The sequence below is a fragment of the Rhea americana genome, unplaced genomic scaffold (assembly GCF_003343005.1).
Source record: "Rhea americana isolate MKP2758 unplaced genomic scaffold, rheAme1 scaffold_20, whole genome shotgun sequence".
Taxonomy (NCBI): Eukaryota; Metazoa; Chordata; class Aves; order Rheiformes; family Rheidae; genus Rhea; species Rhea americana.
The window spans coordinates 6,410,755-6,438,609 of NW_028186150.1; positions in this window are offsets into that span (position 1 = coordinate 6,410,755).

Here is a 27,855-nt window from a genome sequence, read left to right on the forward strand (position 1 = left end):
CAAGCTCCGGAAGGTCCTCCGTAACGCAAACAGAGGCRACGCTGTGAACTTGAACAATCGAAGCTGCGCAGGGATTTCAGAACAGAACTGTTTGCCCTTGATGCTGTCATTCTCTGCTGTGAGCACCAACAAAAATCTTTTGATAACTGCTGCTTTCCGTACATCTTCAAGCTAATCARTACTGTTTCCAGAGTATTAAGTACAAGTTATTCAAACTAGTATGTGCAGAGCCATACACAGTTCACTCACTGCAGGATGACTATAACTAGTTGCCAGATAGTCAGCTGAAAGAACAGCAARTCTTTAGCTTGAGCACTATGGGGAAGGGAAAAGGAAGCAGAGTGGTTAGCTTGAATAAATGATGAACAAAAAGGGATACAGGGAATGAGAAAGGATTATATTAAAATGAACGAGCAACTGCTTGGAGTACTACTAGGGTGCTTGTAACACTATATACCTTAGCACTATATAGTCTTCCCCAAATAAGGCAAGGGTATATAAATAGTAAACTGAGAAGTATCTGAATGTAAAATAGGCCTTTCACCTTAAAGGGAGGAAGTGAGACAGTATCAAGGGAGATATCTGATGCTAGATCGTGTACAGCCCGGGAATCAATTCAGCTGCTTCGGTGGTTCTTATCAATCTCAAAAATATCACAAATCCATTAGAGACAGTTAGATAATATTAACACAAATCTGAAGCTATTATCAAYGTGATGAAGGAACACAGGCCTGCTTTTACTATTGAATATATTCACATGCAGTATAAATGCACTGCAATTCACATACATATTTTGTATTTGTGCATGCAGAGTACAAAAGAGATGTTATACAAAGCTGTAACACACATCTTAGTGCCTTATGCTCCCTCTGCTCTCCCGGCATATACTGCGATGTAATGGATCTGTCAAGCAATATCTGCAAAAAAAAAGGCACTTCTTATTTTATTTTGGGATGTGAATTACGAGTACTCAATATGTAGCTGTTTAGATTAAGCACACTGACTCCCAGTTGGATGAACATAAATACTAGAGTTATAGTTCAGGCATAAATAAGACTGAGTTTGAAATCCACATTTCCAAAGACATGTTTTAGTAGTTGCTTAAGGCTCACTGTTTACCCAAATGTTTCTGATAGTAAATTCATTTGCTAGAATATTTATATGAAGCAGATGTTCAGCAAACTAATTCGTTTAAAATATTGAACAAATATTCATTTCCCCAGAGCTCAGTGGTTCTTTCATGTGAACCCTAAACTGAACATTAATATCTTCCTTGTGTACTAAAATAAGCACTAGGTTTCTGGCTTTTGTTCTTCTAAGCAAAAAAGGAAAGAGCAAAAAAAAAAAAAAAAAAAAAAAAAAAGTCTTCTGTGCTTTAGGCAACAACCTGTTCCCTTCCTATGATAGTAAAGTAAGAGCTCTGAGGATTGAGGATACAAGATAACGTGGAAGCCTAAGAGTCACTGCAAGAGCATTTTAACACAGTGAAAGAGAGGACTAAGGAGACCAAGATCTGCTGTCAAAGAAAGCTGTCAAAGAATCTAGCAGTGAACAGCTATTCTAAATGATCTGCACTTTCTCCTACTTTCTAATCCATAAAAAAATCCAGCTAAGAATGCATTAATCTCCTGCTTTCTTCATCTTTGTAGAATACTAAAGTTACACCCTCCTGCTAACCCTCAAAGAAACCCAGACTTTAGCCACAGCTGTTATTTCTRCAAGCTGTGGAGCAGCTGGAGGTCTGTTGGTGATCGAGACCCTCAGCAGCCACCCTTCCACCCGTGACAGCCTCCCCAGGGGGCCCAACCATGCCTGGCCTTCTCCCCAGCCCCAAATCTGGAAACAGCTCTTCTGCTAGGACATGAGCACATACACACACATGCCCCTATACACACAGATCTTTGAGGCTGCTTCCCATCGTGGATTATACTGCTAGTAGGAAAAAAAAAAATCAAAACACACAGATAAAGAATTATTGCTTTTATGATATTATTCCATGCCTGGATTCTGATGTGGGGAATTTTTCAATCTCAGTATAATTTTCTGTGTTGTACTAAAGCTGAAGGTTAAGTTTCCTTTAGCAACACTCCAGCAGAACCCAAGACCTTCTTACCCACTCTGGTTCTCATCACTATCTTCCACAACTTACCATATTAATGAATCGGCTGTTAATAATGAATTCCTATTGCTCTTCTGGTTTCTTTCTCTCTTTTTACTTATCATTAGTATTCACTGTTGCATTGAGGTAACATCCAAAAGTAAAGACACTCTTGTGTCAGATGTTTTTGAATTCTTCTATTAACTTTTCCTAAAAACCACTATCTCAATCATTTAGAGTTGGCAAGAGAATCTGGAAAAGTTGGGAATTTACTTCTCTATGTTAAAAAATAGATGTTCCTGCTCAGACACCAAAAGTAGATTGGAAGCTGCTTTTCAAACAGATGGTGGAGTTACAATATCTCAGCTCCCTTCTTCTGCTAYTCCTATGCAGATTACTGACTCATCCCTTAAACATTAGACTCTGTGTTTGCCTGTGGAGCTCTCATTACCTTTGACATCATTTTTAGTCCCAGAACATCTAATTTTCAACTCTAGAGTACACAAATGGGAACAGAGAGACAGTACTTGTACTTGTTGCCTTTGAATTATAYAGAAACAAAATCCTATTGTTATTACCTTTTCTTGTCACATTGATGAGAAACAAAGAAAGTGATGCTTTTTGTAATGCATCTGTACAACACAGAGATTGTGATCCATTACTTCAAATGGCACTTCATGTTCCTAGTATAAAAATAGATGAAAAATATTTTTCTTGACTGTCTAAAATTAAGTATCACAATGTTTTCAGCTCAGATCCTAGAACATTTTGTTGCAATCAAAGTAGAAGATACCAGTAGATTAAAAGCAAAAGCAAATAAACAATTCCTCTTCCTCCCCCTGCACCATTTGCATATGAAGCGCCTTGCTTCACCAAAGGAATTTAGATGCTGATTTAAAGATGCTGATATAGTGGATTAACTCAGAATCTTGAGGCAGAGGAAAGGGTCTCCTCGCTAATGTCCTGCTGCATGAACCTCTCTGCTGACCTGAAGAGGAAGTGTGTGCAAATCCCTGCAGGGTGGSACGTAGGCAGGACCTCATCCCTGCGGGATCTCAGCACTCCTATGGGCCGGTGGGTGCATTCAGATTATGCAAATAGGGCATATGGTGACCAGGTTGAAGGCTTAATTCCCCTAAGTACTTGRTAGATGTATGATTACTTCTACAGAAGTAGTAAGATAGGATATTGATTAGAAAAGAACATTAATACTCTGGCTCCCAAGTGGCTGATTCTGTGGGGGGATGTAGGGACTGGGATTTTTTTCCACAGAGTTACAGTGAGGAACTTYGAAAGTAATTCTAACTCCTTGTAATAAAAAGCCTACAGGGTACATTGAATATAGACTCTTGACTGAGACCAGAAGTGCACTTGTACTATCTTTTCTCCCCACAGGTACCACCTCTCCCACCTAGTTTTGCTCTTGAAAGTATATTTTTGGATTACACCATAACTGCTAGGCTAGCTTTTGTGTACATACAGTGCAAAAGTAGGTATTGTAGAAAAACAAAAYCCTAAACAAAAAAGTAGACATCCCCATAGTACTCAGTGGAATCAAGGAAAAGAATAAGATCAACTCTATTTACAGAAGTTAGCCAAAAACATTATACTCTTGGGGCTGAATTTAAAAGGAGGGATAAGGACATCAGACCATCAACAGTTAATGAATGACTAATGAAGCAGAAAGACAAAAAGGTTGAGTGTATGAGAACTATCCATAGACAGAGTTGCCTCATTGCTCCCTTCAGAGTGATAGGTGAAAAGGGAAGGGTAACAACTAGGAAGCTGGTGAACATAGAAAAGTGGTAAAAAGTGGTTTCCTGCCAAAATCCAGCCATAACAGAGCAGAAGAAATTTTGAAATGATTCTGAGGCTTTTACATGCATTGTAATCAAGTAATAGTGTTAAGAAGGAGGAACTACAGAAAATGTGCTCACGATTCATCTGAGGAGGAGGAGGAAGCTTGCTAGAAATAGCTACCTGCATCCCTCTTTCATCTTAACCTTCCTATCCTCGGTCCTGCTCCGACCCTCAGGAGCACAGCGTCACTGACGCCCAGCTCTGGAGTAATGCAGCAAACAGCTGTTCAGATTAAACTTGTTATTACAGGCAATATATTCACGTAGAGATAGTAATATTTCCCCAGTAACTTCTGTTGCRTTCCTTTTTTCAGTAACTCGGTTTACTGTGATGTATTGTTTCCTAACCCCACCACTTTTATATTTATTACTACTTCTCAGAAATATAGCAGGAACCACTTAGTTCTGAGCTCTGTAGATGAGCCAGGAAGACAGCACTTTCTTGCGGAAGCTTTATTTTCTTTAATGCTGTTACGTCTCTTGTTTCCTAGCTTCCCTTGCGTACGGAGTGTAAAGGAGTATGCCATGGCAGGAAGCGGAGGAGGCCAGCCCTCGAGGCCTTCGTTATTAGAAAAAGGCAAATGTGCCTGGAAACGTGTTAAGACCAAACACTCGTATTAAAATTGCTGCTTTTTAAGGGCTTGTGACAAACGAACGGCCTTCAGGTGTTCTCATTCCCAGACACCTTGGGCGTTTCTCTGTACGTGCCACCCTGCAGAACGTGCAGCACCATTCCCGGCGTGCTGCCCACCAGCGCTGGCCTCAGGAGTCTTTTCCGCTCGCTCGTTGGCAGAGGCCCAACATCACTGCTGACCTCAGACACGCAGCAGCCCCTTTTCTGGTGGTGTTTGCATTATAATTCAGTGCCAATTACAGAAATGCCAGCCCTGCACCAGATAGTGAAGACAAGCGCAGGCAACTATTTCATTTAAATGGTCTGAGACTGAATTTCAGAATAAACTTTCAGAGGAAATAAGAAATAAACAGCAGCTCTTCAGACATTTCCTAAATGTAGTCTGCTGTCATTGCAGTGCAAACAGATCCCCACTGAAGGTGGGCCCAGCCGTGGCACAGGAGCCCCTCTCAGAAACGAGCACAAACTTCTCGTGCGGCCGCTCAGCTAGCCTGCAACACCAGCCTCCACGTTTGGAAGTCAGGACACGGGGAAACGCCACCAGCTTCTCCTCCGAGGTCCTTATATAGCACTGGGTTAAGGATGAATAGTGCATCAATGCCTGAGAACTAGTTGGACATTTTAAGGTGCAAAGCAGACTACCCTTTTCCAACCTAGCTGAGCAAGTCTGATCCCACATCACCTCTTCTTCTGCTCTGTCTTCCACTCCTCTTTTTTATTCTCTCTCTCATGGGTGACAGGAAAAACAAAATCAAAAATCACCCCAAGGATCAGGGATCACAGCAAAGGAAAAAAGGTTTTGGATTCCCCGAAACAAGTATTAACATTGCATGCCACACAGAGTAAATATTGATAACTGATCACATCTGCCTATGATTTTAAAATTAATAGGAAATACACAGCAGAGGCTGTCTAGGATGCAAGGACCAGGCAGCAAGTATTGAAGTTGCTTCTGTCAAACTGGCACTTAAATAAAAGAGGGTATTATAAAGTGTTGAATAAACATTACTGCAAAAATGATTAATTAACACACAGAAAAACTGCTCAGTTGAATCATTCATAGGAAAAATATGATATCCTTAGCTACATTTGAAAGCAAATTTGGGATTTTAATGACTTGGTTGAGGACCTTGCCTTCAGAAATAACACTTTCTCACTCTCTTACCCAAAAATCCATCAGAATCAGAGTGTGGTGACCTTCAGACCCTATCACAAGCTTTTCCATTTGCTTCCTCAGATAGTACAGGCTTCGCAGGTCAAATTTTCAAAATATTGGGAGTTCCCTATCCAGTGGATAAAGATACGGGCCCTTGAGGACACTAGGCCCAAGCCATGAGGAGTATTTGGACATTCATCCGCCACTGTAGGTACCTCTGTACCTTGGCCCCAGCTGTGGCAGAACAGACTGCAAAGCTGCTGAAGAACTGAATAAATAAGATGCCTTGCTTAAGCCCTCTTATTTCTCTACCTATTTCTAGGGTGCAGATCTACAAGGCTGAATTGCCTACATGACAGTGTCAATGTAAGTCATGTTGGCATATTTTAAAATCATCTTCTCCACTGTCAGATTCATTTTGGTCAACTGATGAGGCTGTTGGCCTGCAAGCCTTCACCATCACAAGATGACACAAACCACTTAGAACACACGTGGCCATTTATCTATCCAAGCATTCCAAAAGCCTAAGTCAGACAATGAAAATTAAATTTTGCAGACATCAGGGCCAAAAGAGAAAGCCTGGAACACTAAATATTTCCAAACTAAAAGATGTATTAAATATATTCTTCTACTAAGCACTGTGTTTCTCGATCCATATCTTGATTTTTGAATTTTTCATGTTTTGATGTGGCGATACTGAAGAGAGTTCCTGTTTATTTTATTTTATTTTTTAAAGTTGCACTACATTCTGCCAGCAACAGACCCAGCATAGAAATTTGAGTTTCTTCTTCCAAAAGAAGTACAAAGCAAGCATTGCGGTGTTACGTTATGCAATAACGTGACTGTGCTAAAGCAATTTTACTAATATCTATGYGATGGAATAACCCCTCCGGCTGCACGACCTCCCTCCCCTGCGTCAAGTAATCAGGCACCTCTGCGGCTGCTGGGGCAACGGTGGCCTCCTCAGAGCTGCGCAGGCCTCTCTCGAACTTCTCTCTGAAGAAGCTTTTTGGCTTCTAACAGCGCGTCGAGGCAGTAGGAACATGCCACGTTGCCCTGGGGCTGACTCACAAAACACAGCTGCTTTTCGCTCCACACTCGACCTCTACCTAGAGGTTGCCCTCAGAGGATGCCAGAGCGCCTGACAGCCCTGAATGCAAGCGCTTGTTACCCTCACCTTGTCCAGGATGAAACCCGGTTTAAACACCAGGTGTCAGTGTTGTGCTTGTGTTGCACAGACCTTGGGTGGAAGATGCCTTGTTCCTTCTCAGATAAAAATTCTGTGACTAAAACAAAGGATTTCAGAGTCTTTTAAGCACACTGTGTCACCTCACACACCTCCTGATTCTGCCCTGAAACAGGCCTGGCCCTGCTGGAGCAATCGGCACGCCAATCTAGGCTGAAGCGTTAGGCCTTGGTGTGAAACGAATCAAGCACGCATCCCACTCCTTTCTAGACATTACATAAAGTATTTTAACTGATTTGTGCTTATTTTCCTCTGCTTTCACAGAGGAGGAAGATAGGAGAAGGGCAAGCAGTGGTGTACTCTGGCACTTGTTAAATTCCTGTGCGATGCCTTCGACAATAAACGCTCCCGCTGGAGTGGATTTGCTCCACAGAGCTGCTCCAGCCCTCTGCAGCTGCTCTGCTCCTCTCAGCAGAGGTCCCTGTTATGGAAACACGCTCAGCAGAACCACAGAAAGATGAGAAGTTAAACAAAACCATGTCAGTCCACTGAGCAGATGATACCTTAGTCCATGCCCAGGAAAGCCGTGAGATCGTGACAGCAGGAAAATGGAAATAGTATTTCATGAGCCACATAATATACATTTTAATCTTACAGCCTGAGTGCAAGGCCTCATAAGAAAAAAGACATTAGCTAACATAATCTACACAAACCCTATGAAGTCTTGGAATTTTTATGTCATCGGGTAACCGTACACATACTGGATTAATGTCACTTGTGTTGTTTTTGGTTTCTTCCACAAGATGGAGTAATAAGATTTGTGCTGCCAGAAAAGCTCATTTATTTAAGTAACTAAATTTATTTCTATACTGATTGAATCTAACTCCAAAGTATAAGCTGACATAACAGAACTTTTTTTGAACTTCCTTACATAACGTGATATTATCCCCTGAAATGACAAGCAATAAGGAAGAGACTGACCAAGGACTGAATTTTATGTAGATGTACTATGCAGATCAGTCAGAAGCAATATCCAGCTCTAATATTTGAAATGGATGGTGGCATATTTAATTCTTGCTAGCCCCAGGGTGACTGGCAGGTGACTCAACAAGAAAAAGAAAACTGAGACACTTGTTGCCCATTCTTTGGTACGGCGAGGAGAAGAAAGGGATGAACAGCAGGCTTCGGTACGCAACCCTGCTGCRAGCACCTGGGGGCACGGGATGAGTACGGCACGAGCCGTGCACAAACCAAGCGTGTGATAAACACCCCGAGGAGCCACCGTGCCACCTGGGAAGGAAAACGAGGCCTCTTCTACGTTTTCTCTCATATCATCCAATGCTTTTTCACTGAAGAAGGCAAGGGGCAAGAGAAGTCTGAACACAGACAGAAATATAACAGCTCCCTTAGGGACAGGCAACGCGGAGAATAAGAGGAGAGTATTAATATCCCCTGTGATGCCAGCAGTTTTCTAAATCACATCCAATTAAAGCTTAGATCAAAAGCAGGTATTACAGCAAGTGAAATTTACCCCTTGACTCTCTACTCTTCCCGCCCCTGCTGCTGCCTCTCTGTGATGCACAAGTGTCTCTAGCTCAGAGCAAACACAGCCAGATTGCATCAGCCACAGAAAGAATCTTTTCAACCTCTTTTTTTCAAAACAAACAAAAACAGCCTCCTCCCAGGCAATTTCTCCTGCCTTTCATGTCATTCATACCCGCCACGGATTATGTTGTACAGAACTCAAAGTCTAATTATGTTTCTCTCCCATACACACAAATATCATCCTGGGATCAAGTAAGTAGACTCATCTTGAGAGTTTGGGTAGAAATAAAAGTAACCATTTATCAACCTTACTTCATCAAATGCAGAAAAAATATCAAGTAAAGGTTTTCTTTTTTTTTTTTTTCTTTTGATGAAGTTAAGCTGCAGAAAAGGTTTTAGGATTTACCCTCCAACACAGTGTCCAGATAATTCAAGCTGTTATAAATCCTGTTTGGAGGTGAATGTGGTGTGTATACTTTGACATGTTACTACTCTGCTGCGCGTTGCTCTGTGAGTAGGTAGTTACCTAAGTAGTATTAGGTGTAGCTTTTACAGAAGTCTGCCTGACATAAAAATGAATTGTACACTTATCTGTTACCAATTAGCTGTATTCCAGCTGCAATGTGTGATGCACAGACAAGTGCAGGTAAACCTTTGCATACCCTTTAAGCTAGAAAAAGCACAAGAAAATAGATTGCAAACAAACGCCCTCAGYAGGAACCCAGAGGCTACGTGTGACATGTGTTAGCAAAGGGCTTTGAAGAATTATAAAATCAGTAGATTTAACCAGAAAAAAAGGTAATCTCAAGGCTTTGGGGATAGTTCTCTAGTATGATACAGTACTAATCTCAGGGTTATCAATAGAGGAATCCATTGCTTGCATGAATGAGACACAGAAACTGTCAGTAATCTTCTGGAAAAACTTGTCTWACATGAAAAGAATGAAAGGTGCATACAAGGATTTTCAAAAGAAGGAGCATCCTGGGTGGAGCTGGGGAGGCTGGTAGCAACGTAAGTACCCAAATCTCTATAATTGGTCTCTAGACAGTTTTAATCCTAGATTATGACACAAATTACACATATTACTCCTTTCCTTTGGTAGCACCTGCAAAGTCCTAACAGATCATCAGTTGAGTACATTTAAACTGCCTCTTTTCCCTATCTCCTGGACTATTTTCATGCTGCCATGAAATTTCCATATGCTTTGTGAATAAAACTAATTGGAATTAAGATGAACCAGCCACTTCCCTGGCAGCAGGTAGTCAAGGAGAAGCAAATGTTATAGTCTTTTTCTAGCTAAACTTCATTCACTCTTCCTCCCCAGAGGACGTGGCAAGGCCTAGGGTGCACAACTGGAGACAAGGACTGCTGAGGCAGGATGGCACAAGCTTGAATTTTTATATATTGCTGATCCACAGTTTTGTCATACTTCAGCATTACTCTCAGCCCCCACTGCAAAATCAGATCACTGACAACAATATTGCAAAGTTAAAGTTAGAAAAATGAGCTTCTGCATTGCTGTCTCCTAAGTTTGCAGATGGCCTGTTGATAATAATTGCTTCTAATAACTTAGCAGTCAGCTTGCTATYTATACCACTGTGGATGTGAAAGGAGGAGGCAGTTAAAGGTATCTGCTAAYATCAGAAAAATCTCTCTCTGATGGTCTCAGCTCTGCAAGGGGATGTTTTGGAACGCCTCTTTTCTCTGCTAATCTCCTGCTGGAGGCAGAGGGCCCAAGGGAGGCACGGAGGCTGGGGCTAGAGGGGCCCTGCTAGCCCCCGGCGCAGGGCAGACCAAGGCGACGCTCGGCTTTGTGCCCAGCCGCGGCACGGGAGCCCTGCTCTGCCGGGGCAGGTCCGGCCGCCCGCACCGCGGCGCCCACGGCTCGTGGGAACGGCGTTTCTCGTATCTCCTCATCAGCGCTGTGAAAGGACGCAAGGCACAAAGAAACTAAGCATCGGATCCTTAGAGGATCCTTAGACAAGGAACTGGTAATCCCAGCACCTTTTAGGAGCTAGGCCTAGACGATGTCTGGCCCAGGTTGCTCAGGAAGTGGAGAACGAGTTCCTCTGGCGATCGTCAGTACTCCTTCGAGGGCTCAGCCTGGTTTGAGTGCTGATTGGAGCTCTGCCTGAGACCTTGGTGTTGAAAAGTTGTTATCTGCCAAGAAGTTCCTTACTAACATTGGAAAACCTTCCAGTGAAAATTTATCTCTAAGTTTTCTTCTGGAAGAAAACTGAGGGAGAAATTATTACAAAAACTCTTAAGCCACTTCCAAATTTCACTTATCGCAAATTTTCCTCTATTTGGCTCAGCTCTATCTGCAATCAGGAAGCAACCAAACATGCAGTAAAATGAGAAATCCAAGCCTTTCAGAGATAGACTCAGCTAGCTGTTATCTTTGCTTCTTCAATGAAGCCCTAAATGGGATCACTATTTTGTTCAAGACTTCCTTCCAGCTCACGAGCTTCAGCTGAGGGATTTTAGGCAACATGTTACTGCAGCATATGGGTCAGACCTATACTGGAGTGAGACTCTTCCCCTACATATCACTTCCACCAGAAGTAACACTAATGGCTGATGTAAATATACCACCTGATGGATTCAAGTTGTGATGCTGAGTATGAGAGTTTTTGTTAGAAAGTTTCTAACTCTGGAGATTGCTGCCCTGCTGATCCTATAGACTCCCTAATTCATTGATTTTTCAGGATGATGTCCAAGGCTTATATATTTATTGATGCCTTTGCCTGGAGATGTTCCTGGTGATTTATATACATTTATTGAAGACATGTTGAAGGAGTTCACTTRGTTGAAACTAGTCAATACGTTTTTATTTTGTTGTTATCTTTGTATACATGCCAAGAATCCTACTGATGCGTGCACTACACATATTGTAAAATAAATTTATGCTAAACTATGTAGTTATTTAYGGCTCAGAGGTCTAACTTAGCTGAGACAGCAGATTGATGTTATTGGAACTAAATTCTTTCTCAGATTTCCAGAAGTAAGGAATCAGTCAATTATTTCAATGTGACATGGAAATTTTTATCTATGGCTTCACTGATTAAGAACATATACATGTTATTTACTTCGGATATTGGCTCACTTTTAAAAATAAAATAGATGTTTTTGTAATTCATTAGACTTTGTTTTCTCTTTGGAATGATATCTTCCAAGCCTATCATTAAAAAGAAGTCAGGAAGAGTTGCATTTTGAAGAGTACATCTATCTCTSATTCACTTGAGTAGAGTGTAAAAGGTGTTTAGTAGCACTTGTAGCAGGGCTCTTTCTATTCTTTGACGTAAACAATATGCTTACTTTTCTTGGTGGGCTAGGGGCATACTTGAAGAAGCATATGTTATTGTTAAAACTCATCGAGCAGGGTTACCCACCCACCACTAAGGTCCTAAATAACACACACAGTAGGCAACAAGAAGGGAGAAAAAACAGGGCATTTGGTAAGGACATCTGTATCATTCCTGGGGAAAAAAAATCCAAATGCTGTAGGCTAACAGCCCTGAAATATGAGCATGCTGTGTACATGTCAATTTGACTTTTTCATTAGCTCCCATTTTTCCCTAAGGCTAGAGTGAGATTATTTATGCASAATTCCCTAAGAGCCCTGGTGCAACAGCCGTGGAAATGGCACCAAGTGGTGGCCATTGCCACCAATACACTGCRAGTAACTCCAGATCCGCGCTCTGTTTGGGGATGAATTCTTCCTCTATACTGAGGCTAGCAGTTATTACAATCTCGGATTAAAGKGAACTTTGATTTGTAGTAGGGAGGTTTTTTTCCCTTCATTACTCTACGTGCAACTTCCCAAAGCTGGTTTAAAACAAACAAAACAAAGGATTTTMCCCAGTCATTAAGGAGCATTTTCTTGTTAGGTACATTTTAATCAGGCCTCTCAATGCACCAATCACTGTTACACGTAAGTGACTTCTGGATGTTTTCCTAACAGTTTGTTTAGCATCAAATGTATTCCTCCCTTTCAGTTGTTCCAACTGTAAACATAAAAACAACAAAGTACTTATGATACAAGCTTTAACTTCAGTAAGCCTCCAACCAGATGGTATTTTAGATGTTAGCAATTTAATCCAGTGTACCAATGTGAAATCACAACGCAGATGGAARAGTTAGAACAAAAAGTAGTGGCCATAAATTTTTCTGATACACGAGACATTACAAAAGCATTTTTGCTAAGATGGGGCCAGCTCTTGTTGCTGGTTTGCTAAATACTGTAGCTTTTCTCCATCTTTTCACAAATTTTCAACCATTTCTCAGAGGTAGTGGTAAAAATTTCTGTATAAAATACATTTGGATTACAGCTGGGATGTGGTGATAATGACAAACCTGCTTTAGTTCCTAGGATTCCAGCCTAAATACAAGAATGTAAATAGCATAGAAACTATTAACTGTGGTTAAAATTGCATACATCTAATTTCCTCTGAATCTAGGCCTACAATTGGTGTTCTTTGCCAAACTTTTTCCAAACCTTAAACAGTCTTTGAAGTATGTTAAAATCAACATAATTTATTATATCAGAAAAGGAAAATGCAAAGCATTACTTTGGATGCCTCTATATTCTAGTGAAAGGTGCATTAAGCATAGGTCTATTAAGCACATTTAAATGAGATGCAAAAATTGAGAGAAGATGGTTTAGGAGAGAAAGTATTTTTAGAGGTGTTCTGCATAATCTATAAGTTTGATCATTTTTTCCATTTAAAACAAGTGTAACAATCCCTCATTCCCTGTTCTAGATACYGTCTGACAATAGTAAAAGTAGAAAGACTGAAAAAAAAAATAGAAGAGTGACTTTACTGGAACTTCTGATAAATCTGGGTCCTTCCTCATTTACTAGATTGGCTGCAAAAGTCTTGAAGACTCGAACTTCTCAGCAGTGTCATGATGGAAAATCCCTGACCCAGCTCCAGTTCTGAAGTTGAGACTCAACATATCACATCCTGACAGCATTGCCTCGCCATCAGCTCCAAGTCTAAGCGAGGCACTTGGATAATACCTGCGGGACTGCACAAAGACGGAAATGCTTTCTCAGAGGCACGTATAGTCATTTAGGATTTCGTTAATCAAAAGGTAAATAATTGTAAAACTCAGAACAAAATCAGTGCACACCCCAGAATAATAATATCATCAGCCCCAGAGACCTCTAGAGCAGCTTCGCTCCCCAAGTGCACCCTCTGCAGAGGGCTTCATCATCTATTTCAGAGGGAACACAGGCAAATAACCTAAGTCCGAGGAGGAGATCATGAGACACATTCTGCAGACCAGACGGACAGAAAGCATCCTACTGCTGTGGTCACTCAATACGCACCAGAGGATTTCAGCCATGACACCAGATGCAGGCTCTGATGGCAATGGATAGACACACAGAAACGAAGGATAAACATTGTGCTTTCTCTGTCTCCAGCTGCTTCCCTCACTTACCATCTCAAAACATACTTGGGTTTAATCTCTCGCGTTCCTGCCAACCACAAAGCAAAACATTCAACTACTACTCTCAATAGCATCAGCATTTGGAAAATGCTGCTGCCAATCACACCAACATCCCCGCTCGCTCGCAGAAGAGAAAGGAAAGCTTTCAGGCCGTATGAGCTATTCTTTGTGGGGCAGAAGAGCAGCCTACAGAGCAGAAGGCAGGAGGCAGAAAGCAGCGCTCAGCCAGCTCTGCCCAACAGGCAGCACCGTGTCAGAAACCGCCTGCCTGGAGCACAAAGCCTGGTCGCCTTCCAGCCGCTTGGTAACTGTATAAAGTTATGGAGCTTTCCTATAATCACTTTTTGCCCTTGCCCCATTTTACAGGTGTAATAGGGAGCAGAAACTGGCCCATCCATGGGTTTTTACTTCTGTTTAAAGTTACAGTCTGTCAGTGGAATATACACAATATATTAGAGTCAGAGGGACTCTTTTATTTTTCTATTTAATTAACAAGCACTGCTAAATTACACTAGAGTATCTATAGCTTTTATTAATGCAGTTAGTGAAATGTGTCAAAGTGAACATAATTCTATTTCACATTCGGTCATTTTGATGGGACTAGAGCAGTGTTTAAAAGCAATAAAGAACTTAAGAACTTTCCATTTTCTTCCAAAAGGATTTTTTTAGAGTAATGGGAGGCTTTTAATCTAAAGTATTATGATGACTGGACGATTCAGTTGGAATAGTTTTAATACATAAATACCTCTTTCRGTGCTAGATTTTCAAAATTGCTATTTTCACTCACTGCACAGCTCTCTGGTATTAAGGATGTCTTTTTCTCTTGTGGTCTTTCTTCCTTTCTAATTTTCCACTTGCTTTTAAAATTACTAATATCCAGCCCTCCCTCTCTCTCACTGTTGTAGATGTAGCTCTATCCTCCATGCTCTTACTCACAAGGGGACAGCCACATTGCATCAGAACTGAGTCAATAGCTCTTTATGTTCTCATCTCAAATAGCATTCCTTCCTCTGAGACTCTTTCTGAACTGTGGTGCAGTCACTGTCTCTAACCCTGGCACTTCTTCATAATTCCCAACATTTTGTTGTTTTATTATTTTGCTCTATTTTTGAAGGTTTATCTATTCTATCAAGTTTAGTGTATCTCAATATGAATATTGCCTGTTTTTTTTTCTTCTAGCACTGCTAAAAAGTAAATATTATACTCATTAATGACAAAGAATGTGAAAAGCTTCCTCAAAAATGGGGCCTGGAACATAATGTAAAGAAGGAGAATTTTGTGTAGATCTGGATTTTCCATGAAACATTTATCATTTCTTTGGCTGGCGTCACAATCACTTCTCTGAATAATGGATTGTAGCTGGAGTACATGAAAACCCAGGACAGGAGGTACTTAAATGTTATGCCCTTAATATAGAAATCGAGTGGAATTGTTTGAAATGGAAATGTAATTCTGACATGAAAATAAGTATATTAAAGTCGACAGGGTAAAGGAGGACTCTTTTTGTCATCCAATATTCCCGTGATTGTTGAGGTACCGGCAATACAGCAGAATAGGTGTGGTGGGTGTTTTTCAACCTTTCACARKTTGGTCTGGTGTAGTTAGGCTTGCTGTTGGAAACATCTTTCCCGAGTTTATGACTGTTGCTAGTCTCTATCTATTAATAGGTAATGGGACACACATAYGGACTGTGTTTTTGTGCTGAAAAAWTCAGTATAATCGAAGCTTGATTCACAGGCCCAGCTTTGYGCTGCTCTTATTGTGCTTTTGTTTTACAGGCATTTGTCACACGAAAGTGGAACAATGGTAAATCTGGCCCTGAATGTTTAACCAGCAGATTTGTTGAGCAGCAAAAAGCCTTGTTGGAGGGGGCCCTATCTGCAAAYGGAAGGCATCATGTCCCCAGTGTAGCTTGGGAAGATCAAACATGCAATCAACATTGCCTCAGAAAGCACTGTGTTACTTTTAACCAACATCGCTCTGCTTTCATTTTTATGATAGATGTAGATTTCTTTGCATGTTCAAACGCTATATATTTAAAAAAATCATAATGTGCCTCTACTGCCTAAAGGTCACTGAACACCCTACTACTCRAAAGTGCACAAATCTCCTAGGGGTACTACTGCAAATCTGGGRGTTATGTTTAAAGAGGAAATAGATTACATCTCGCTTATCAGTTCTCATGTTTGCTGCTATTTTGTTGCGGCTGTGATAATGCAGCAAATATGGCYACTGCTACTCTGTTGAAAGAGGATCTTTATAAATTCCAGTTGTCAACGCGAAATCAATTCTGCTATGGGCAAAAGAGTGTTTCATCATTCCAATATTTGCACTCTGCTAAACCATATCCACAGGCTGTGTGTGTCTTCATTTATTTATTTAATTTGGAACTGGGAGTACAACACATTTTCAGCCTGGCACTACAGAGCAGTGGCAAAATTGCATTGCATAAAGGTTGCGCAGTGATTTTTCCTGAGTAAATGGGTCCTTTGATTTCTTTGAGAGAACAAAGCCTCTAACGCATGTACTGTGTGTTCTATCTGAGGCATGCTTCCTAGTCAAAGACCAAACAGTATATCATTAATTAAAGACCAAAAATGAGAAAAGAAATGATGATTACATATCTTGGCATTCCATAATGATTTTCTGTGCCTTACGTCTATGGTAAATAAGCCAAGTGCTCAGTAGCAATAGAGGGGAAAAAAAAAAACAAAAAACCCTTCAGTTTGCAATTTCTTTTTCTATAGTCTTTCTTCTTYCAGTGAAAGTGTCTATAAAATTTTTAAAGGAAAGTAGGTTGCTAAAATGTACTTAATTTGCCATGATAGATTGAGTCCATGCTTCAGTGACTGTAATTGAATCTGTGACCTATTTCTTTAGTAAAGTAGAAATAGTCTCTTGGGTTTTTGTCACTACCATCTTTTAATGAAATTCAAAAAGACTGTCAAAATGTCTACACTTTTTCCACTAGTTGTTAATGTTATTACTTCACAATTTGTTACTTTTTAATTAATCTTAATAAATGTGTACACAGTCTACCTGGCAGTTGGAAATGCTAGACATCAATTCATCACTGTCATAGTGTAAAGTAAAATTAACAGGACAGGGCATAAAAGCAATAGACTATCTAGGCACATATTGGTTCTACTTAAATATACTTTATATCTCTAATTTACAGGCTCTGTATATTACAGCAGCACCACTCCCACAGCTGAAGTTAAAGGATCTGTCAGCATTTTAATCATAACCCAAGACTATTACCAAGACATGGCAACTCAGCCTTAAAATCAGCCCTGGCATTAAATCTGGCAGSAAGATTCCCCGGCCAATCACCTCCCCCACCACATCTTCCCTTCACCAGAAAATACACTCAAGACTTTTAAGCCATTTGGAACAGCACACGAGGGGACCTGGGATGCACCCCAAGTTGTAGATGATGCCCTTACAGGCCATCAGGTACAACGTCCTTCTCATGTTATATTTCAGCCTGCAGCTGTGCGCCGCTCACTCACAGTCAATACTTCACGGATTTATGATCGATGTCCCCATCACGGGGGAGCAGGCAGAGCTCTTGAGGACCCTTTCAGCGCGCAGCGCTCCTGCCCGGCTGCACGCGCAGGCACGCACCCCATAGCACACGCSGGGAGGGAGCACAACGTGAACCAGGCATTTAGAATTCAAGTATGATCTCTCCCACTCAGCATTTTAAACATGAAATAACATGAGTCACAACCTTGTCTGAAACCTGTTGATTGGTATTTTTKTCTTTTAAAACAAGCTTTGAAGGGTAGAGAACAAAGAGCAAACAAAATAATCACAGACCTTGATTTTTAAAAACTCCAGCATAATACTGAGTGACACTGCTGTTCCCTTCTCCTTCTCTCTCTCACCTGCTTCCATCCCAGAGCATTTTGCATCAGTAGTCAAAATCGAGACTAAAGCAGGATAAAGGGCTCAGTTCAGAAGGCAGCTAGCTTCTTCAGGGCACAACAAACTAAGCTATAGTTTATACGGGAGCAATAAAGGCACCAGTTTGAACTTTCTATTTCCAAGTCATGCAGGCACTATACACTTACCAGTTGGCTATGAGTATAATTTAAAGCACAATAAGTTTCCAATATTTGCCCAGTTGTTTGCAAGATGATGGGAAAATAGAAAAGCATGAGAATTTCCAGAGCCCAGTGAGCTACAGCTGGAAACACACACGGATCCAGCTCCAAAAAGCTATCGTACAGCCAACAGGTAAACTGTACCGTCAGGACACCATGAGGAAGCTTGCTTAGCCGTTATGCATGATCTAATTGATCTRTCTTAGAAATATGCAACTAGAGGCTTCATCTTCATTAGGCTAGAATTTTTAGTGAAAATGAACACCTTTCCTTTTTCCATAGTGACAAGTTCAAAGACCTGCGGAGAGGTGACAGCTGTTTTGAAAGAGAAATATTATTTCTGATTTGAAGGTTAAAAAAAAGGAGGGGGGGAGAGAAGAAAAAAGTACCACATAACTACACTACATTTTCTCAGAGAAAATATCATTGATAAAGATACCCAGCATATAGAGTCACTAACATGATGGACTATAATGACTTGAAAGCAGTCATTATGTTCTATTAGGATACACCAACAAAAAAGATTTCTTCAGCAGGCCTTGATATGCTTCAAAGCTATTACACTCCAGAAAAGCTAAATCTGCATTTTAATTGCTCTGAAGTTGTTTCCATTTTACCTGATCCCCTGGATATTATCCTCCAGAACATAATAAAGGTTTAAACAGAGAAAAAAGTTCACTAAAAGTTAAACAACAAAATAAACTCCACTTGCCACATTTTATGTTAAAGATCAGATATTAACTAAAGGTATCGGGAACTACGAAGAGATGTATTTTCAAAGGGTTACAACCTAACCCCTACTTTAGCGAGAAGTTTCTATCCACAGATAGCCATGGACAAAAGGGCAAATTTTGATGTCCTATTACCTGATGGTTAGATGCACTCAGAAATTTGGAAATTTCCTGTCTTATTTGCACTTGCCATCAGGCCTGTAATTTTGCAAGTGCAGCAATATGGGTATCAAACCTTTGTTTAACTTGGAAAATGAGACTGCGCAGAGGAAGGTGGCTGACMTGGTGATACCAAGTACTGCTGTCATGGCCTAGTCAAGTGAAACCTAACGTCCACCCGCTCTTTCAAGCCGACTCTCTGCCTGCTTGCTGGTAGTTTAAGCCAGGTTCATAAATTTCCACGCTTGATGTAACTGGGAGCCTGAGCACAAACTCTACAGACACTTTGTACACTCTAAAAATCCAAGCACTGTTCAAAGTATCAGCAAATAAATTCATAGAAAGTTTTCCCATAACTCCAAAAATGTGTAGTGTAGGAGATGAACAGAGAAAGAGTCCTGTGAAGTTTCCAAGGTATTTTTGGCAGCTTAGAAAAGCCTGTTTCAGACCCTCTGGCTCTTCCTCCATGTAGTTCTTCACTTCTGTAGGATCAGAGATTCAAGTCCTAAGTCAGAAAAGCACTTAAGCATGTGAGGCTAATGAAATATGTCTCTTGGATAATGGAAAAACCTTAGATACATTTATTATATTTTTACTTGGAGGAATAGCATACAAAGGGCCTGGTCCAAAAAAAGCCTTTTAGTAGCTGCTTAGGGTTTAAATACTTCAAATAGATTTGCATACAATTTTTGAAAAGACTAATGGCTCATTACCTGATGTGAAGATGCCATTAAGAGGTAGAAAGGATGGTTATGTGAAAGTTAATAATTTAAAAGCAGTGAGAATATCTAAATTTGTTAAGCTTTCTTTTTTTAAAACAAGACAAGACATTATTACAAGCAAATAAAACAATTATCTTATGAATATCCTTTTCCAAAAAGTAAGTATCTAAAAATCATGTTGAAGAGACTTGACTGTACACTGTGGAATTACAATGCATGCCAGTCCCTATGAGAAACAGTGAGATTCTGGTCATCTACTTCGGAGACTTCACTGAAAGACAGATTGCACTGATGTTACTGCCCTTGCTGCCAAAGAAATTACTGTTTTACATAAAATTTCAGTACAGGAAACATATTTTGCAACGTAAATAAAACATAAATTACTTTGGCCAAGTAGAAAAAGAGCAAATTTAAAATTTTAGCAAGACAGTTCCTATATATCCTCCTTGTCGTTTTTAAGAACGGTTTCTTAGCTATCAAAATGTTAAACAGATAAAGCCAGATTTTTACACACTTCAGATTTCTGAAGGAATGTTCAGGTCATGATCTTCCCGGCATACTAAAATGTTTCAGCTCCTTTTTACTAATCTAATAGAAATGGATATGGAACTATATCAAAAATAAATCTAGAAGGAGAGGATGAAGTCACATATCAAAAAGGTGGTAGAAGATGGTAGCAGAAGTCCTGAGTTTGCAGGGGACATTAACAATAATATTATCTTAGTAATTTTATCTAGATTCCGGTCCCACAAGGCTTTGAAAATATGCAAAGTAAGTCTCCTGACAGGAAACTGATGTAGATTGATAGATAGATAACTTAGAAAAAAAAACAAAATAGTAGCAAGAAATGCCAGTTGTTTTCATCACTCTCAGAATCGTTCTGTAGCTGTCCAGAAGAAATGCGAAGGAGAGAGAATGGAAGGGCACCTGCCAGAGAAAYGGGGGGTGGAGGAAGACGTGGAAGACATTTTTTGAATTATGAAAATCCAAATGCATGTAATTATGGATCTGAACATCTTTTGCCAGGCTTTGAAAAGATACCAGAATAATTCAAGAAACAGAAATGAATAAGAGTAAATAATTGGATTGTCTACAGAACGTAAATGCCATAGCTACGTTTTCCAGACTACAAGGACAAAGGTGAGAAATGAGTTCTTAAGAATAATGTTGGTGAATTACAGCTCTGTATGGACATTAGCATTTTTATACAGTGATTAACTTGGGATCTCATTCTGCACCATAAGGCCCTAACACACATCTATAGCTCCTTCAAAAGACTCCTATGTATGTTTCTACACTGCATCATCAGCCTAGGTGAGAGTGAGAGCAGGTCAGGACCTCAGGCAGGGACCCCTGGTTAATATTTCCACCAAAGAGTAAAGGGTTTTTTTTGTTTGTTTGTTTTAAATTAGATACGAATAATTTATTCCAATAYGCTTAGAACCCATTAAATATGTACCTTGTGCTGGAAAGAGTAGCTTACGTGGTTCTGGAAGAACAGAGATGGTTCTGATTATATGGAAAAATCCCCAAATTAAATCCCTTTGGATTCAGTCTTCTGTAAGTGCAGACAAGTTGCAAAGTTGAAAGAGGAATCATCTTGCATTACATAACGAGTTTCAAACTTTGTGTGTAAAGAATATAAAAGCCAGAGAATGGATTTAGACTGTAGTAGACCTTCCAGTTAAACTTTTTCTCTTCCTTTTAAAGATTTTGAAAGTCTAACCAAATATCAAACTACATTAATTTCAAAGGGAGGGCRAAATATTCTCATCTCTTGCAATGGATAAGAAACCATTTGGCAGATGGTCAAAAATTTAGGAAAAGCTGCACAAAGCACAACACGATGAATAGAAAAGATGTTTGAATCACTGAAATGGAACAACGGGACTTGGGAAAGGTCATTCACAACTGTAAAACTACAAAATATTTTAATTACAGCCTAGTTCTCTGTTGCTGTGAGCTTTATTTCATTTAGTAGTTTTACCAGTGCAAAATGCGTTCAGCTCATTATTCAAATCAAACGCCATTTCATACCCAGTTACACTAGTATTCGCTATTACCACAAGGTGTGGGGCAGTGGCTTCTCTAGTTCATTGAGTTTTGCAGCAATCACAAACCTTTGGGCCAGTAGGAGTGGTCCTTTGCAAAAATATTTTCAGTTAAAATATAACTTACCTATAAACTGCCATTTACAAAGACATAGAAAAAATGATTTTTCATTAGAAATATTATTTCTGAAACTGTGCAAATATCCATATTCCAAAGACCCCAGTATGCTACCACTACCATGTATGCAGCACTTCTAGAACAAGAAAGCAACGACAAAATACAACTTTCTCTAATCAAATCTCTATTTAAAATGATTCAGGGATGATATCAAATTCAAAGGTAATCAAGTGTTAGGAAGCAGTGATTGACTGATTTTTCTGGACACCTACAAATTTCATTAAGAACTGTTACTATGGTCTCCAATTTCAGTGGAAAAAAAAATTCAGAGGAATCGGTAGGGAGATTTTGTTTAGACAGATAGCRCAGCTGCTGCATAAACTCTTTTTTGGTCTTAGAAAGGCATTTAAGTGAACAATTCTGGATTTTCTTTGAAAGAAAAAAGTGTAAGTTGAATAATAGTGCAATAAAAAGAAGCCAAGGCATGCTTTCATTTTAATGAATTTTAAAATAAGTACTAATTATAAAATAATGTGACAAAATGTTCCTGTATTCACTTAGAATCCAGACAATAGCTGAAACCAATTCTATTGATTTCAAGTTCAYTTAAATCCTCTCTGTTTTCATTTTCATTTATGATTTCAACGTAACTTAAGTGGCTAAGCTGCATTTGAGTCTAGCTCATGATTTTCCCCAAATGCCCTACCTAGAATAAAGGAAACAAAGAGTTAATAGGCCTGTATTTTACTCTACATATGTTACTCAACCATCCTCTAAATTTCTCAGAGGTTCAGATAACTTCAAAACAAAAGCAAGGTTAGTGTCAGTGGAAGGGACATCACCTTTGTTCCTGAAGGGACAAACAGGCTCCTGATCTCTTCTTTGGATCTTTATAGATACTGTGAAGATTATTCAGAGCAAAACCACTCTTTTGATGTACTTGCATCACCCTCCCTTGTTAATCAAGAAAAATCATGAATACTTTTTACTTCAGAGACCATACTAACTGTAMGGAACACATCTCCTACTAGTTGGCAAAGGTACTGCATTATTGCCTCCTTTTACATCCACTAAATAAGTCATAGTCCCAAAAACTGATTCAGCATCTCATTTAAGTTCCTTCCTTGTATTAGTTGACAATGTTGTTGCCGCACATTGAAGACTTACTTGGCAGCTCTACGGTATGGATTTTACAAAATTTGTTTTCTTAAGCGTTTCTACTAAGTCTAATGATACTGGTAAATTAATTCTAGCACWCAACTCCCCTTTGAGAGAGCTTTCTGAAGCCCCCCAAGATTGAGGGACAGACCCGCACCTGAAAGAACTGCGATGCAGTGCTGTCTTTAAGCATTTTTCTTGAATAGCTCATCTCAGCACACACAGAAAACACTCCCCTAAGGTGGATAAAAATAATGCTAATGGAAAAAAGCAATCCTAACTTTACATCTCTCACAATAGTACTTAGATGACCATTAATACTGAGAGAAGAAACCTTGGAAGTATACCAGAGCACCACAAATGTCATCTTAATGGCTGATAGCAGTTAAAAAGAAAATACATTATTAATAGTTAGGAAAGGAACAGGAAATTAGACACAAAACAGTATTTCAGCACTATACAACTCCATCCTTTTCCCCTAGATTAAACTCTGCACAAGTGCCATCTCAAATAGAATACAGCAGCACTGGAAAAGGTACCAAGAAGGACTTTCTGAATAACACTGAAAGCTTTTGTAGAATAGTGGTGGTAGATAAAGTCTGTGCAATCAAGAGTGACACAAAGATGAACAGAGGAGAAGAATGACTGTTCCTTCTCTCCATTTGTGACAACCAGACAGTATCAAAATAAATTAGCAGAGAATAGATTCAGAACAAGCAGAAGAAGGTATTTCTTCACATTATCTACAGTTCAGCTATGGAAGTGAGTCACAGGCAGCTGTAGGGGTCTAAAATGTACTTAGGTTCAAGAAGCAGCTGGACAAGTTTATGGAAAAAAACCTACCGAGAGGTGCTGCACGCAGAGAGAGCGTTTCCACCCCTTATTCAGGAGTCCTTGACCCCAGATCACTACAGACTGGGACAGAATTCTGGAGAAGTACCACCATGTGATTGCCCTGTTCTCACACCCTTTCCAGGGCAATCATAAGATGCTAAACAACATAGGATCAGCCTGCGTTTTACAAAGGGAATGCTGGAGAGATGAATTATCCTAATTRTTTCTTGCAATGAACTCCTTGGGCAACAGATAAGACAGAAGCGAGCCATAAATCATATCACTTATGTTTTCAGCAATGGTTGCCCCTCTTGCAGCCACTGAGACTACATATCAACCATCAGTATACTTAGTTATTTGCCTTAGTATGATTTGGATAAATAATGTCAAATTGATATTCAGTAAAAAGCCCGAGGTATACTGCTATCCTGCTTCCCATGTAGTTAGGCCTTCCTTCAAGCCTAATACTTTCARCAGTGCTTTAGAAAGAACAAAGTTATACCCGAGGCCTCATTTTCCRGGTTTAGTTCTCTCAGTGTCTGGTAGAAATGCAAAAGTCAGCACTATAGGATTTCACTCCCATCTTTAAAACTGCCGAGTGGCGGTCGCAGCCCTGGCATCACCTGAAACTGGATGCACTGTACAGCTTAAGACCAAGTAAAAATGCATTAATGGGTTGGGATTACTCAATGCTTTTTATGCTTTCTCAAAAACTTGAGGCTTTCCTTTCCTGTCCAATCTGGTTTTGTGTTTTCCATTTACAGGACAGGTGCCAGACTGACTTGTACTTACACATTTATAGGAAATTTCCATAGCAAACGAGTAACTTGGGCTCAGACAATGCCCTACACTACATGCCCTGATGTTTATCTCCTCTTTTGCTGGGTTATAAAATGCCCCGAGTAAGCAAGTATCCTTGTTTTGAAAAGTGCCGTKATTTGGTTATTAACTTTCACCCTATTTCTTTAGAACCTTCTCCATGTTTTGTAAATGTTCCTCGGAATTCCTCGAAGTGCTCGTATATTATCCAAATAGCAGGTAACATCATTTACCTCCCGCAGTCCTTGATCCGTTTTCCTCTGAAGTACAGCAGGTGCACGGGTTACCACCAGGGAATCTTTCACAGGTATGAAAGCCAAGTTTTCTGTTGAAGGATTTTTTGGTTTTGGCTCCAGGGTCCCCTGTTGGCAGGGCTGGARCAATTTAGTTCGGGAGACTCTACTCCCCTGCCAGCAGACTCACGAATAAACCTCATGGTTTAAGAATTGAGAGTTGATTCATTCCTAGCCAGGGGTTTGTGGCAAGTTTAATTCTTACAAACTCTTACTCAGCCGTTGTTTTTGGAATGTATTCAACTCATGTAGCCAGTTCTCTGCATTCTGCCAGTAAAATTGTGCCTAGGCTTTCACCTAGTTGATTTTAAGTCATATCCTTTTCCCAAGCCCRTGTCTGCACTAAACACAGAATAGCAATTTATTTTTCAAATTTCCTTCGAGCCACTAGCATATTGTGGTCCAAGTCAGCTAAAGCTCAGATAGCCACGTTCTGTCTAGTGATTTGAGGAGGGACACAAATGTGGGAATTCATATGAGAAACAGATACACTTAAAAGACAGGGCAATATGTGCATACATATCCGCCGCTGCATTTTGTAAAAAGCATCTTTTAAAATTTATTTTCTTGCTCATCCTTTTAGAAACTGCAAGTACTGTTACTTCTGTATCTATTCCCATTTTGAGTGCCACATCATTTAACCTGGGGATAACACGGGGATACACTACTCACTTCCACAACATGTGGATCCATGAAGTGGTACAATATTTGAATTATTTCTTCCAAAAAGAAGCTGGTTTCTAAGCGAGATCCTTCTCAGTCATTGAATAAGTTTTGTAGGTCCTGACGGCTTTGTTTAATGTTAGGAAAGGGTGCACTATGGTAGCAGCAAAAATCTTTCCTAGCTAATATTTGTGCTGGGAATGTAATGATGTTATGAACACTTTCATGTCTTTAAATTTTGTCTTATGAAATTCTTGTGCATAAAACCAGGACATAAAGCAACGAAAAGATATTTTTTYCAGCTAACGCAAGGAAAATAGTCCTTTGTTTGGTCACATCTGATACGTCACTTTCATAAAACATTGGTCTTTCTGAGTATATATTGCAATATCTATCTTTCATTCATTACATTGGAACAAGTTCACGGTTACATACATGAATATTTTATCTTTTCTGTTTTTCTTTTCTTTTAAAATATTATCCTGGATGCCATCATTCTCAGTTTTGCAGCATAGTGACAGTTTAAAAAAAAAATGCAAACCCTCTCTTTTCAAATTCAGAACTGTTAACCATTTGCTTGCTAAATAAGGAAAAAGGGAGCCRTATTTTGTTTACATAGAATCCAGGACAATAAACGCCCAAAAGACTATCAAGTACAAGCCCACCTAATCCATTCTTGTGAGAAGCTTATGTTGTAAGCAAATTTGAAATTGAATTAAAACATCATCACTTTCCTGTAGCCAGAAGAGAAAATAAGGCAAATTTTAGTATTACAATGATGACGCAGTTTTTTCTAAAGTTGTGACAGTTAATAAGTGCATCACATATATGGGCTTCACTCTTAGAAATCTGACRACAAGTATCTGTGAACATGCGTTAACTTTATGCCAACAACTGTGTACAGAAGGCCAAGCTAACTCGTGGGCGCATGCACATGGAAAATGAGCTATTCCACACCGTCCACCCATGAATTCCCAGCTCACATGGGAATTTCATGCAACAACATGCATGAAATGCAGACATGCGCCTGCACGTCACTAACGTGATGCTCAGGTTCTGTTCCTCACCACCACTTCACAGAAAAACCTTAGAATAACCCTTTTGTGGTCATGGGTTTGTGACTTCAGCAAAACTATTCCAGGTTTATACTGGGAATGAAATTGGTTCTTCTTGTGAAAAGCAGATGCAAGCCCTGAGAATGATCCTTAATTTCATTCCTTTTGGGAAAGTAATTAATTCCCTCCAACTAGCTGTCTCTCAGGWGGAACACAAAAGCGAGAAATATTTTCCTCTACAAAAACACCCCCRTATCTTTAAACTAAAAAGAAATGTTCCTCCATCAAGCAGTCCTTAGGTCAAACATTTTCTGGAAGTACTAARTAAATAATCATTTACGTGGTCATATTATATCAGGTATTAGTTAGACCTGATGTATACACTTATGGACATTCAACAACTGTGARCTCACCACGTTGGAGAGACAATCAAATTATATTGAGCTGAATTCCTCCCTTGAAATTACACATGATACCTGATAAGAAGAGAGTACATTTAGCTTTGATAAAGTACAGTAACTGGGTTTGCAATTGCATGGCTATATTGAAGGAAGCTATTGAAATTAATTAGCAAAACAAGTAGTTAGAGCTAAAAGGTCAATAGTCTCGATGCATTGCATTCTCCAGCACACTAGTGAGCTGGAGTAGCTTTTGTAATCAATAGCATAGTACGTGTGAATCCATCAAACATACCACAGACAGCAAGATAAGAGTGACAAAAAAAATGATAAGGGAATAGAATTACCTACATTGATTATCAAAACAACCTGGCAGCACGTTATCACCAGCAAAGCTAGAAGTTACAAGCTTGTTTATTTTCTGTTGGACAGTAGGAAATATGTGCAATCCTGATTAGAGCAAGCTTTGTGTAGAAACAACTCTATCTTGGACTGAACATATGGATTCATAGATGTAACTATAGTAATCCAGGCCTATTTCTGAGTATTTCTTTTCTGATCAGGACATAATTATGTGCATGTTCTTATCTAGAACTTGTGTAGGATTTTGTTCGGATTCATTCGGGAAAATGAATGTCATTCCATTTCCTCTATCATTCTTCCTCTTCTGCAGCATAAAAGGYTGCTTTTACTTACACCTCCTGTGCTGTTTTCTCACATTTTGAAATATTATGCCTTTTGTCCCCTGTACAATAGTAAAGATTAATATTAAATTCATTTTCAGYCAACATTACCAAATGAAATAAAAAT